The sequence below is a fragment of the Falco cherrug genome, chromosome Z, assembly GCF_023634085.1.
Source record: "Falco cherrug isolate bFalChe1 chromosome Z, bFalChe1.pri, whole genome shotgun sequence".
NCBI lineage: Eukaryota > Metazoa > Chordata > Aves > Falconiformes > Falconidae > Falco > Falco cherrug.
Window position 1 is genome coordinate 28,139,133 of NC_073720.1, and position 14,487 is coordinate 28,153,619.

Consider the following 14,487-nt stretch of genomic DNA (forward strand, 5'->3'; position numbering starts at 1 on the left):
CACAGGTGGGAGCTGAGTGAGATGGGAAGGAGCAAAGTTGCTCAAAATTTCAAAGCCAAACTGGAAAGATGGCTTTCAGATTGAAAGCATGTAAAACCACTTGCACAGTATGTCTATCACTGAAGGGTTGAAGCAGACAGATTTTTCAGCTCTGAACTGAGTTTTGGGGTTTTGATCAAACCACAAACCAAGACAGCAGTTTTGAGAGCGGGAGTGGGAAGCTAGGTTTCATTGAGAAAATTTCTCCTATCTGGAAATGATGTAAAGGAGTGGAAAATCACACTGTGCTTGTCTCTGAGCATTTTTCTGGATGAGATATCCTTTAACACTATCCCTTTTTTAGATGAAAGCTTCCCTTTGCCTCTGTCCCCTGCGGTTATGAAACACTTGTGCTCTGCCCATATCCCCCTGCTGTGAGCTAGGGAGCTCAGGTGACCACTCAGATCACTTTAGTTTTTGTGTAAATTATGAGTGCAGGTTGCATTTTAATTGTCCTCAATGCTCTTGCATTGAGCCACCAGCATCTAGTTTCTCTGGCCAGCCTCTCTTGCACAGTGAGGGGGATCTTTAGAGGGTCTGAAGAAAGCAAGAGGAGGAAAGGGAATGATGATTAGAGACTTCTGAAAGGGTCAGTGAGGAATTAGGGACTATACTCTTTGAAAATTTGTGTGACACTCCTTAACGGTCCCTGCCTCATTTTCCACTTGGCTGCTTTATGACTGAACTGTAAACTAAAAATGACATGGGCTCATTAATTTGGCAGCAACTGGCAAGATGTGGCCATTTAGCATACTCACAAAGCTATTGTTTAAGGCTGGGTCATGTCAAAGGGCAAGCTAAATATGACCGAACCACTGAAAGGCTGAGTCTAGGAGTCCTGGAGCCTAAAGTTTCTCCCTAACCTTTGCTTGTCTTCAGCAGTGTGATCAGCTTGGGTTTTCTAAGGAAGGCTTTACATAAAGCTGTCAAGTTACTAGCAATATTATGTCAGTTTGATTTTTTTTTAAAGCAGGCTCAATTATATCATCCTCTCTTCACATCTGACAAGCAGTGCAAAAGGTGTTTCCAATAGCAGCTTCAAGAGAAAGGAAACTCTTTGGTTGCGAGTTGCTGCTGCCAGTCCGGAGTATGAAGGGAATCTAGGTCCAAACACTTTAAAATGTCAGATGCCACAGAATTACTGAAAAATCCTTCAGGACACTGGTCTGATTGCATTTGTTTGGTTTAGAGGGTAGATGGTTGGTTAATCCCTACACTATTGTACTGGTTTTGGCTGGGTTAGAGTTGATTTTCTTCATAGTAGCTGGTACGGGGCTATGTTTTGGATTTGTGATGAAAACAGTGTTTAATAACACAGGGGTGTTTTCGTTACTGCTGAGCAGGGCTGACACAGAGCCAAGGGCTCTTCTGCCTCCCACCCACCAGCGAGTGGTCTGGGGGTGCACGAGAAGCTGGGAGGGGGCACAGCTGGCACAGCTGACCCCAGCTGGCCAAAGGGATGTGCCGTAACATAGAATGTCACACTCAGCATATAAAGCTGAGTGGAGAAGGAAGAGGGGGACACTCGCAGTGATGGCATCTGTCTTCCCAAGTAACCATCACACGTGAAGGAGCCCGACTTTCCTGGGGATGGCCGAGCACCTGCCTGCTGGTGGGAAGTGGTGAATGAATTCCTTGTGTTGCTTTGCTTGTGCATGCAGTTTTTGCTTTACCTATTAAACTGCCTTTATTGCACAAGTTTACTCACTTCTACTCTTCTGACTCTTTCCTCCATCCCACCAGGGGTGTGTGAGTGAGCGGCTGCATGGTCCTTAGTTGCTGGCTGGGGTTAAACCACAACAACTGTCAATGAATTAAACTGCATGGCAATCGGGCAGATCTCATGTGCGCAGGATGAAGGAGCCCATCTGAGTTCAGTATTAAAAACCACTCTGCATACTGCAGGCAGAGTATTCATATGCATATCTCCTTCAGACAAAAGAAGACAATGAGAATGAAAACAAATGGAAGAGAAAAAACTTTTTCTCCCCTTCCTTTTCTCTCACTCTTCTGCACGACTGTCCCTCAGGTGTAGTGGAAGAGATGTTCTTTGTGTGTCTTTGGTGTGATGGTTTGCTCTCACTTTCCCTTGAGCTGACCCTGATAGAAAAGGATGACATCCCAGCCCACACTCTCCCTAGCCAAAAGCTGCCATTTATTCAGGGGACTTGGAAGGAAGCCTTTCCCCAGCTGGTCCATTCCTGTTTGGGACATCTACATCTGAAAATAATACCTCTGCTATTTATGCACGTGGTCCTGTCATGACCTCGTCTACTAGGATAGATTAACCAAATTTCTCCAATGTTTTCTTTACTTCCTGATGGCCACTATTGACTTTGCTATGTGATGAAGGCTTTCGAAGGAGCTAAACATGCATCAGGACAGGAAACCTGGCATGCCTTAACTTTGGGGTGCCTTGTTATTCTGAGGGCTTTCATATATGATTTCTTCCCTTTTAAAATGGAGTCACACTAAAGCAAAAGGGGCAAATAACTTAGACTGACATTTCCTACTTGGTAAGCAGTCATCTTAATGAACTTCACAGAAGGCAAATCACAGTTTTCAGGTGTCAAAATTTAAGTTTGTTTATGAAACAACAAAAAAAAAAAGTTTGAAATTTAAATGGTGCGGACTGACTTTGTCCTGAAAAAATATCTCAGTCTGGCTTCTCATTATTGCATTTAAACTGAAAAGAATGTAGTAATAAAATAACCTTTTTTTTGTCAACTTCATATTCTGCTAACAAGCAAGCAAATTATTTTCCATGCTGCTTAGTTAAGTCACCTTGAGAAAAAACTTCTTATTTATGTACTGTACAACTTAAAGTCTTTTGTTTCTGCTTCTGTGTTTCCAGTGATATTCCTCTATATATTTCTACTTTTTTTGTTGTTTTGTTTTGGTTAAAAGTTCATGCAGGGTTGATTAATTTTAGCAAGTTTCCAAAAATGAACCGGGCTTTTATGCCTCCAGGAAAATTTTCTTTTTTTGACATTTAACAGCAAAGAAAACTATTTCCTCTCCCATTCAAAGCTAACCATGTTTAATTGGCCTAGAAGTCTGTTGTAGTTTGGAAAATGTTTGTGATATCCCATCTGTTTTTTCATCCAGCCATTTGAGTGGGCCTGTGTTTACTGTCTTGTTGGGTTTACACGTACAATGATGTTAATATGACAAGGTATTCCCTTGAAACAACACTAGATCTTACAGGCTGTGTGACTCTCAATAATACTTTGTTACGTAGGCAAAAATAATTCCATGGTTTTAGTGACAGTTTTGTAAGATCTCAAGTTTATTTTAACTTCTTGGAACCATCAGCTGCATGAATAATACACACAACATAGAGACATGCAGTCACACACAGCTGTGCTTTGGGGACCATTTGGAGTACTTAATGGGATCTATTTGTTTGCTTCAGTGCATTCAAATGAATAGTTTTGTATCTTTTGACCTTTGGTTGAAATGAAATGGTTTAATGCAACAAACAACCTCTAAACTCATAGGCTACCATTTGCATCTCCCCCTGTAGATCATTAAGAGACTTTAGACTTTAGGGTGACAAGCAATATATTTTGTAAAACAACAGGGATTTAAGATGCAGACACGTACAGATGTTCCTTTTTCCATACATTTTTGTGGTCAGATAGCAATGTTTGAAGATGTATGTGTGAGGTCATTTGAATTCACTTGGAGATGGGAGCTTCATAGGCACAGAGACCATCTGGCGATCAGATGTGGACTGCAGGTAGACCTATTTGTTTTTAACTGAAGTCACTGAGGAATGAAAATGTCAAGTACCCTAACACTGCAGAAAAATGATAATCACTAACCACCCAGCACAGCGTCTGTTTAACCAGTCTCAAAAAAGTAATCCAGTCAATGAAGTAGGAAATTGCAGGCATTACAGTATTTTTTTCTTTCTGTGTGTGTGTGCGCGCATGTGTATGTGTACATGTGAGTATGTATATCATGCCAAGTCTTTAATGGAGTGGTGAGATTTCTGGGTGTCTGCTCATGGTGGTCCACACAAACAAAAAGACTGGTAATCGGAGAAATTGCTCTAAAATCACTTAGCCTGGAGTGTCTGACAAGCTGCAATCAGTCTTTGACGTATGCGTAAATCCTAATTTTTTTTATGTTATTTGACTCTGGTGGTAAAGCTTTCTGGCTAACTGCTGTGCTGTTGGTTTCAGAATTGGAAGTTAGGCTGTGCAGAGATGTAATTCAGGATGTCCCCTCACACCCCTCCACCTACATGCCAACCCCAGCTTTCACTGTAGGTGCTGGCATGGTGGCTGGGGGTATTGCACTGCTGGCACACAGGAGCTGAGATAGGCTTACTTGCTTTCAAGGTGCCAGAGGCCACATCAAAGACAGAAAAGAATGAAACCACTGTGGAAAATGGGCATGAAGACAGCACCATGTTGCCTGAAGACAGGGACTCCCTCCACAGGCTTTGAATGTATTTTCAGACATAAAAATGACCCTTTCAGACTTGATTTGGAAGACAAAAAAAAAAAAGAATAAAAGAAAGAACCACATAAATTTATAAAAAATATTCCAAATGATGAATAACGTATGGCTTGGTGTGAGCACTTTCAGTACAAAAGCATAAATCAAAGCACAAAATTTGGCAACCTGTCTTGTATCTAACATTACTTTTAACACCTCAATATCTGAAAAGCTGCTTGAAATTTGCGTTAGTTCATTAAATAAGGGTGACATTGAACTCCCAGACCTTATGCCTCTTAATGTAATAGAATTTTAGTATTGCTGGGAAAAGATTTCAAAATCACACACCAGCTGGTCATGGAACAGAGCCTATTCAGCAAAGCTGTCAAGTGGCATCCTGGGCAAAGTTCAAAGTTTAGGTGAGAACAAACAGCTCTCAGACCTCAGATACCTCTGCAAGACTTTGTGGCAGATGCATGAAGTGCTGCGCAAATGCTGGGCAAAATCTAAGGCATGTTGTCTGTCCCCTTGTGCAAGACACTCCTTTAAAGTTTTCTTGTCCCCTGGGAGGGAAAGGCATTCCTTCCTTCCCTCCTTCCTTCCTTCCTTCCCCACTTCCTTCCTTCCTTCCTTCCTTCCTTCCTTCCTTCCTTCCTTCCTTCCTTCCTTCCCTCCTTCCTTCCTTCCCTCCTTCCTTCCTTCCTTCCTTCCTTCCCCCCTTCCTTCCTTCCTTCCCTCCTTCCTTCCTTCCTTCCTTCCTTCCTTCCTTCCTTCCTTCCTTCCTTCCTTCCTTCCTTCCCTCCTTCCTTCCTTCCTTCATTCCTTCCTTCCTTCCTTCCTTCCTTCCTTCCTTCCTTCTTTCCTTCCTTCCTTCCTTCCTCCCCCCCTCCCTCCCTCCCTCCCTCCCTTCCTCCCTTCTTGTTCAGAGTTACTCAGAAGCTAATAAGGTTTTGTCCCTTCTTGCTTTCCTTCCCTTAGTCTAGCTCCCTGACTCAGATCAGGGCTACATCTTTTGGAATTATTTTTGGCTCAAGGAAGAAACAGACACTGTACCCCTCCTTATGTCTCAGATGCATCTACCCTTCCTTCACATTCCATGTTGGTACACATATACCAACATATGGTTCACATATACCATGTTGCGTAATCTTCCTCTCTCAGTGATTTCAGTGAGATTAATTTGTTAATTATTGATTTCTTCTCCAGCTGTGCCTTTGAGCAGAATGAGGTTACCTCCAACCTAAACTAGAAATTTAACACTGTGGAACCTCTACTTCTTTTGATGGCGGAGCTTTCTTGATGACATTCGTCATAACTCTGAAATGCCTGACACTTGCAAGTCCAAAAAAATATATTATGACCTATATTACCACTTGGTGATAAATCACCAGGTAGATTATCAATAAACAAACCCCATGATATTCCTCCACAGCAAAGCAATCTAGGGTATGGCACAGAAACTGCAAAGCCGTTCTACCATCAAAGTGATGACATAAAAAATTTAATCATTTAGAAATAGCTTGTGGAAAATGCTTAAAACAGTGATTATGAAGCAAAAGAAAAAATAGAGTTGATAAGGATCTAGGTGTTTTCTTACTTGTCTGTTATAATAATAAAAACATGTCAAAACTCTAAGCTTTTAATAAATTATTTTTCTTCTCAGAAGATTTTAGTCTGATTTTTAGATATAATTAGTTCTTATGCAATTAATTTTATTACTAATTTTAAATAATCTGATTTTCTCTATGTGTAGCTGGCTAGTAATTGCTTTATCAGTAGCAGACAGTAAATAAATGAGCGGCCTGGACATACTCTCTCACTCTCTATTCTACCAAGTAAGGCCCCAGAGATGCAGATCTAGGCTGACCCACTAACACAGAACTATAGAATTGTCTAGCAATCCCTAATGGAGTTATTCCAGATTTATATCAGCACAATGACAAATGGAATGAAGCCTGAAAACCATAACCAACATGATGTCAGGCAGCCATCTCCATAACTTGTGGACTGTGGTCTTGAGGCCTCCTTTCAGCACAGGGTGATGAGCTTTGCGATGAAATGCACAGTCTCCAGGCAGACTATCAGACTTGCTGATCTCTGGCTTGAGACTGATCTGTCAGACTAACCATCTATATCTAATCTTTGTCAGATAAAACCGATAAGATAAATATAAGTTTGCAGTGAACATCAAAATCTTTTCTAAGTCTAGATCAAAAATTACTTGGGTTTGATTCTGAGTTCTTTGTACAAAGGGCATATCACAAAAATTCAGCACTTCAGCACATGCTTAAGGAGATGACTCCATCTAGACACAACAGAATTTACGTATCAATCTCCTAGGACACATTAACAACATATGCATTATATGCAAACATGCTCTTCTCACAGGAAGACAAGAATATTATTCCTTTGGGATGATTTCTGCCTTACTGAGGTTCATCTTGTATCAGTGTGTCAAACTGGCTGATGCAGGACAACAAAATTTACTTGGGACCTTCCCTTTGCTTTTGTGATGCTCTGTGTTGGTGTATTTGGCTGGAGGCAGGGTTTCTATCTCTGCATTTGGCTTCTGTACCCAGCCTTATATAGTAATGCTCTCATCTGGTACACTTATTTGTACAGTGTGTCTTGTTATGGCTTTTTAATAAAGAACGAGTTTCCTGGCATTTTCTTTGCTGTCCTTGGGGTAGGAACAATGGATGGATCCCGAGTTTTCTCTCATCAGTTGTTTGCCCACAGAAGGCTGCTTTAGGTGAATTGATACCTGGCTTTCACTAGAGTATGTCAACTGGGACTACAGTCCCAATCCTTTCATTTCCATACACACTTACGATGGTTTTTATATATTTTTAAGCTTTTAGTTACTTTACTTATTATGGATATAGAGTTCTTGAATAAGCTAATCTGAAAGCAAATACTTGTTTAAGTAAACTGAGAATTCATAGCAAATGACATACCCATTTTTTCAGGTTTTCTACAGTAATGGACTTGCTAGGACTGGCTAGTAAGGCAAAGATCCTTGATTGTATAAAGTGTGTCAGCATTATTCGTGGAAAGATGATCAGTGTATTTGCAGCTGAAGTTGTGTCTCATTAAATGTTATTTAATGGATAGTACAGAAAAGTAGGAGAAACATGAGAAACATAATTTTCATTAACTGGGAACAAAGGTATTAACATGACTCCCTTTCATAATTCCTTTGAAAATTATATACATCTAAGCAAACATACCCATTATTGAAACATTTCCTCTAGGTATATTCCACTCTTCTTGATGTGTTTTGGGACTCTACCAGCACCCACCATGATTTCACCATGTTTCTTTTCCACTCTTTCACATTGTCTGTGCACTAGACTGCCTTTTCTTTTGGATGAAGTGAGGCGGCCAGCCTGCTGATGAAGCCTGTCAGTTCTGCTCCCTGGATTTGTCAGTGGAGGTTGGGGAATTGTGACACCAGGCCCTTCCTCTGCTTGATCTGGGACTCAGTCTCGCCAGCAGAGTGCTGTTGTTATTAAGACACAGATGTGGACACTGTCTCTACACCCTCTCTGACTGTGCTGTTTGCCTTCCAATAAGGGAGAAAGCTCCAATACAAGGAATGGTTGAGCACCTCCAGCACAGTCAGTAGGAAAGCACTGGATGCATGACAGGGCATGAGTGTGGACTGCCCAGGCTGAGGAGGGTGTGCAGCCCACCTGTCTTCTTCTTCAGGAGGTTCCCAACCATCAGCTGTCATAGAAAAGGTGGGTGTCAACTCTTCCTTTTAGGCAAATTCAGGCCAGTCAAGGTGTAGGGTCCCTAGCCACCATGAGAGCAGAACTTATGGTATCTGTGCTACATGGTGCTGCATACTTTGGCATCTATAGATCCTTAAGAGCAAAGAAACTGTATGTGCTTTTGTGGTTAGCTCAATTTCTCTTTAGTGCCTAAATTCCACCTGAACTATCCTTTCAGGGTTCTTCCAAGAAGCTCATTGGGATCTCCAAGTTTGACCCCTGGTCTTTGGTGAGCATTTACTGAGAGATATCCCACTGTAACTTGGTCACTTTTTTTAACCACCTGTTTGTCCCTTCCAGATAGATACTGGATTGCCCTACAAATACCTACAAATACCCATGAACTCCACAATGCCTTGTCTAGAAGACACTCATAGAAGATTATCCCTCAAGAAAGGTTTTGCAGTATTCAGCAGAGCACCAGCTTTATTGCTAGGGAAAATTAGGTATTCAAACCCAGTTTTACTAGAGGATGTGTATCTGGAATTTTGAGGAACAAAGCTGCAGAAAGGTAGAACATGAGACGGGTTATAGGCTGCTGCAAAGTCTCAGCAACACCATGCGGGTGGCTAGTTCATTTCTGCCAACAGGCCACAGCCAACATGTGCTCCTGTTAGAGGTGGCTACCAGTCTTACTGTTCTTCATTTCCATGTCTTTTCCTGGTCTAGGTAGAGTGATCCAGCCTTGTTCTTGCTTTTGTCAGAATTTCTTTTCCTGTCGTGACTGTGCACTAGAACTCCACACAGGACTGTACAGGGTTAGGCCATCTCCTCCCCCTTCCTCATTGAAGTCTTTTGATTTAATTTCACTTGTGTATCTCAATAGGGATATCCCTGGCAGCGCTTCTTTGTTATAATCTTCTTAAAATGTAGTAGTAAACTGTTGTAAATTATGCATCATGAGAAATATTCATTGTATAAGCACCTTCTAAAGACTGATAATATTCAGCTAGTTCCAAGCTTCCCGTAAAGCCTACATGTGTCCTGGAGGACAAAAAGAGTTTTGAGGATGTGCTTGTCAAGACTGCACATTTCCATCCTTCCCTGCCTGCACATACCCACATATGCATACACACACTTCATTAGATTAAGAGAAGCCCTGGGGGATGCTGTCACAGCTGCCTACATCCTTTTCTTGTAACTAGCCTTCAGACCTAAATATGATTAATACTTTGCACAAACCTTGTCATACCTAGAGAGCCATGGACAAAAGATTGTGTTCTTTGCAGTACAAACCATTGTTGAAGACACTGAAGTTACATGGCAAGAGCACGAAATCAGAATCAGGCCCAAACTTTCAAGGTTTGCTCTGAATTTCCTGGCTTTTGTGGTTAGAATCCAGACCCTTAACATTATTTTAACATAGGTTTTGCATTTATATTTATAAACACAGAGTACTGCTGCCTATTTGAGTCTAGAATAGATTGTGGTATAAACATATTTCCTCTTTACACATTATAATCAGTGCACAATGGCCTGCTTTATGTAAAACATATCACAGTCTTTGCTTCTCTGCATGTGCTCGCATGCACATATAGCTTAAATTAACTAACTTAATATTCTCATGATGTATTCAAAGAGGAGATCTGTGAATGAGGTAGGGAAAGATGGTCTTGCAGTTCCTATTTTGGAGTTTGAGATTAAACACTGCATTTAGAGAAACATTTAATGACGATTCATTTTAACAGACTTTTGGTTGATGACTTATTTATAATTTCATCAACCAAACACTTCCCTTGACAGAGTATGTTTTGGCTCACTGTTGCTCCTGACAGCTATGTAGAACAATCCATAGTAAATGTGTCCTTTGGAAAATTAGCCAAACATCATTCCAATGCAATGACTCTGTAGGCGATAAGATGAAAATGATTAGTTACAGTTCACTGAATATTGCCCCAAACTTGTTCAAAACTACTGCTTGGCATAATCCCTGAGAGGGTGTTTTGGCTTTTTTCACAGCACCACTGAAAAGCAGTTGAAATCAAAGTTGAGTTTTGTTTAAAGGGTGAATCAATAAAAAATTGGGGGCTGAATTTTGAAAGTGTTGTCTGCAGAGTCTGACCTAATTCTGCAAGATATTTTGCTTAACTTAGAGCATGTGAATTTACTTTTGGGGATTAATCACACACTTAAGTTCTTGTAGTAAGATTTTTTGGCCGATGGCCTTGCACAGTAACTTTACTTTCAGTGCAAATGCACAACAGCAGCAGTCATAACAACAACAAAAACACCTAATTCCCATATAGCATTTTCATGTGTACATCTCACAGCATTTGGCAAGGCATATCTTTATCATAACACCCATTTTAAAGGAAAGACAATGGAGACAGAAAATTTCCAAGACACTAAAAGCTCCCTTCCAAGTGGAGCCAAAGAGCTGAGATGCCTTTAACTTCAGGCCACTTCAACACACCTTTACTCCAGTCTTGCTTCAGTTGAGGTTCCTGTGAGATGTAACAAGTACATTATTTGCTGAGCACCAGCAGGGGTGTTAGAACAGTGAAGTCTATAGCTGGGGTGTCACCTACAACACACAAATGGTGGCAGGATTGTGCAGTGCTTATGTCAGGCGCTGTGGTGCTCTCAGTCAGAGCAGCTGAAGACCAAAAATGCAATATCCTGTTGCCCTCTTTCAAAAAAGATAAAAAAATCCAGAGGTTTGGGACAAAGTGTTTATTTATGATCTCTGCTGGATGCCTGTTCCCAGCCACAGCTATCCACAGACTGTTTGTAAGCTGGAAAAAGGACTGCTCACTCTTTCCATTTTGCTAACGACTGAACAGAGAACTGCAGTACTGGGCACTGGGCTCACAGGTACATTCCCACTCAGTTACACCTTTTCCCTGCACCGTTCTTTGAGTCCGTGCCAGCACCTGTGGCAGCTCCGTGCTGCGGGGACGATTTTGTAGTGCCGTGGCCGGCAGGGCTCTGACCCAATGGAGGCTGCCATGGGCACTCATGCTTTCTGCTGCTGCTTTCACTTGCAGATTGGTGGCAAGGTGAAGGGGTCAGGACTGTGTTTCACTCCTGGCTCCTTTCCCACCCAGCCCTGGGTGCTCTGTGTGGCCTCAGGGACACAGCACCACTTTGAGAAGATGTGAAGGGGGAAAGGTGAAGTTGCAGAGAACATCACTCTCTTCACCCTCATCCAGCAGGATAAGACTGCACTGTTGTGCTTATCTGCACAAGACAGTGAGGATATATAACTTTCTGTTTAAAATGCAGGAGAGACATGATTTCCCAAAGAGTGGGCGACATGAAAGTTTGTGTTATTGTACTCATATATGCTATTCAAAAGTATTTATTATAAACAGCATTTTAATTTTTTTTTTAACAGAATGCTCCGTAAAAGCTGGACGCTGTCTCCCAGTTTATAAAACTTGCAGCACAGATTACGTATATGTAGGTCCATCTGCTCAGATTCTGAATTAGACAAGAGAATTTAACCATTTCACTTACAATGCTATCTTATTCCTTCACAGAGGTTTTTCTGAAGACATACCAGACTACTTAGGAGAGAGATATGTGCTATTAACCTCACTTTTCATATCCCACACTGATGGGATTTGTCTGAAATCACTGCCTAAGTCAGCTGAAGAGCTGGGGTGAAACCTCTGTCTTCTCACTCCTGATATGAAAAATTATCCTTGAGTCAGCTTTCAAACTCAAACTGGTTTTAATGAAGATAAATGGAGGCCTTAAACCCTCTTAATACATTTCAGTATGTTAGCTGTTAGTCTCAATAGTAAACTTCCACCTGGGAAATTGCTGCATGTGAAAAAAGTGCAAGACAATTAATTTCTGTTCTCCCTGAGTCTGGAAATAAACGGGTACAGAGATCTACTCAGATGCAACATAACCTGCAGATAAAACATTTTATTAGCAAAAGATATGTTATTCTTTCTCTTAGTTATTGACAAATACAATGAACACCTCATGTTTCGTAACTGACTTTCCTTTTCTAAGACTACTTGCAAAACATATTGTGAATAACTTGTCTTTTTTTTTACTTTCACATACAATGAGCTAAATTCTGTTCTCTGTGCTGTGCAATGTGCTGTCGCCCACCAATGAAAAGAAGAACAGGATCTGACTTCCCTTGCCCTCCAAAGTTTATTTGGAGTTTTCGCCATTGTATGCAGATATGCCAGATAGTGTCCCTGCTGAAAAATGTGATTAGCCACTGACTGTTCCCCTGCAACTCTTGGGTCCCTCTTATTTGTGTGCTGGAGGTGGGGGTCTGTGCCCTCACCAGGTCCTGGAGGGCTGAGGGTGGAACATCTCAGTCTGTTTGATGGAGTGGATCATGGGATGAGTATGGATTTGCTGGGGGTGTGAGAGGATGCTTGCCTCTTCTTCTTCCTCAAGGATTACACATCATTTCTCGCTGCATCAAACAGCTGTGGCTGTGTAGCCTCTTTAGTTAGACCAGGGCAGAAAAAAGCAGGCTAAGTGGGAAGTTTTAAAAATTGCATCCCCCTACCACTCCCTTCCCTTCAGGGAATAAAAGTGTATGTAACACATGTATTGTACATACCTGGGTCTGTTCCTGCCCCTTCCTTGAGTAATAATTAATCTAAGTCAGGAATGAAAGCTGAGTGAAATATATTTTCTCTGAACTGTGCCAAAGATGCTCAAACAGATGCCTGCTGTATTTGTATAACTGTTTAAACAAAATATCATAAAAACTCAATATGAGATTGATCCCTCCAGTGCTTAATGCAGTCTGCTAGGATGCCAAAGGCCACAGAATATCACAAGCCTGGCATTGGTTAATGTAATAAATAGGATGTAATATTGTAAGAAGAGGCCGTACCTCTGCTGCTTAATGACACAGCTGCTTCACAAAGGTAGAAAGTAACATGAATCTGAGAGAACCCTTACTGTGGTGAAATGCATTAATTACTCTCAGCCAGATTCTTAAACACTCAACTGCATGGAAATAACTGGTCTGAGAGACAGGAGATCAGTGTGACCCCCCCTATCTAGATTTCCCCCCAGTTCGCCCATGAAAGGCAGCCCAAGACTCCTTGGTAGTGTAGGCAGGGCTGAACTGCTGCCCACAGATGAAGAACTGGACCTGTCTGGGGACAGATTGCTTCTGCCACAGCAAGGCTGAGGAGAGGGGCAAGGGAAGCAAAACCTGGAGACCTCAGGTCACTGCTTCTGCTGTGCTTCAAGGAGAAGAGGAAGGAAGGGAGCAGGGAAGGGTGCTTTTGCAAGGAGCTTACCACCACCCCTGGCCTGTGCCAAACATCCCACTGCAACAACTACAGCAGGAAGCCCACCTTGCCAGGGCTCTTGCATCGCTAGCATAACTGGCTTAGCAGAAGACACTTTCTCTTCCTAAAGGAGTCTTCTGCAGTGGGCAACTGCTTTGTTACTTGTGCTGAGCCAGACTCATAAAGAACTAGTGTTTCTCTGCAGAAGTATCAATATTTTTCAGAGAACAAGTGGGACAGAGTGACTCCTGTTTAGTTTCTACCTGTGTGCCCCATTCCGTCATTCCTCTGCTGGTAAAAATATTCCAAGACCTGCTATTAAATATAGCTTTTCAAACAGATATAAGGAAAGAGGTTTTGATTATTTCATTAGCAATAAGACGAGTTACATGGAAATGTTATTCCATCAGTAAGTTAAAGTCTTGCCACTATATATCAAAGAACCATTATGGGTCAAATAAAGACCATATGCGTCATTAAAATCTTGTTTTGTGAGCCTTGGAAAACAGAGTGTTTCACATTTTATTTTGGGGTCACTGTAGTTTATTTACTTAGCTGTAGATCTGGGGGGTTGGGGTTTTTTTTGGACAGGCATTCATCTGGAGGGCCAGCCTTGTGCTGAACGTGACTGATTTGTATAGAAACATTTAAGTCGGTTATTATGCAGAAATCGACCTCTCATTTGTGTTGGCTTTTTGCACATTGATTTAGCAAAGGCTTTGTTTTCTGCAAAGTCCTAGGCTTTTCTTTTTATCTGCCTTATCTTTGCATACTTGTCTTTTCGAGCTGCAAGCTCGTTGGGGCAGGGGTTGCATTCACAGTGTTTAACGTGCCTTGCACAAACGGAGTCCTGAGCTCAGGCTCATAAGTATCAGCTGAAAGCGAGTAAGAAGAATGAATTCCATCTGATCCAGCTCATTGCAGAGGCTGATCCTTAAACTCTAATCTAGCCCATTTTGCCTACAGACTTGCATGTTTAGTGACCACTATGGAATGAAAAG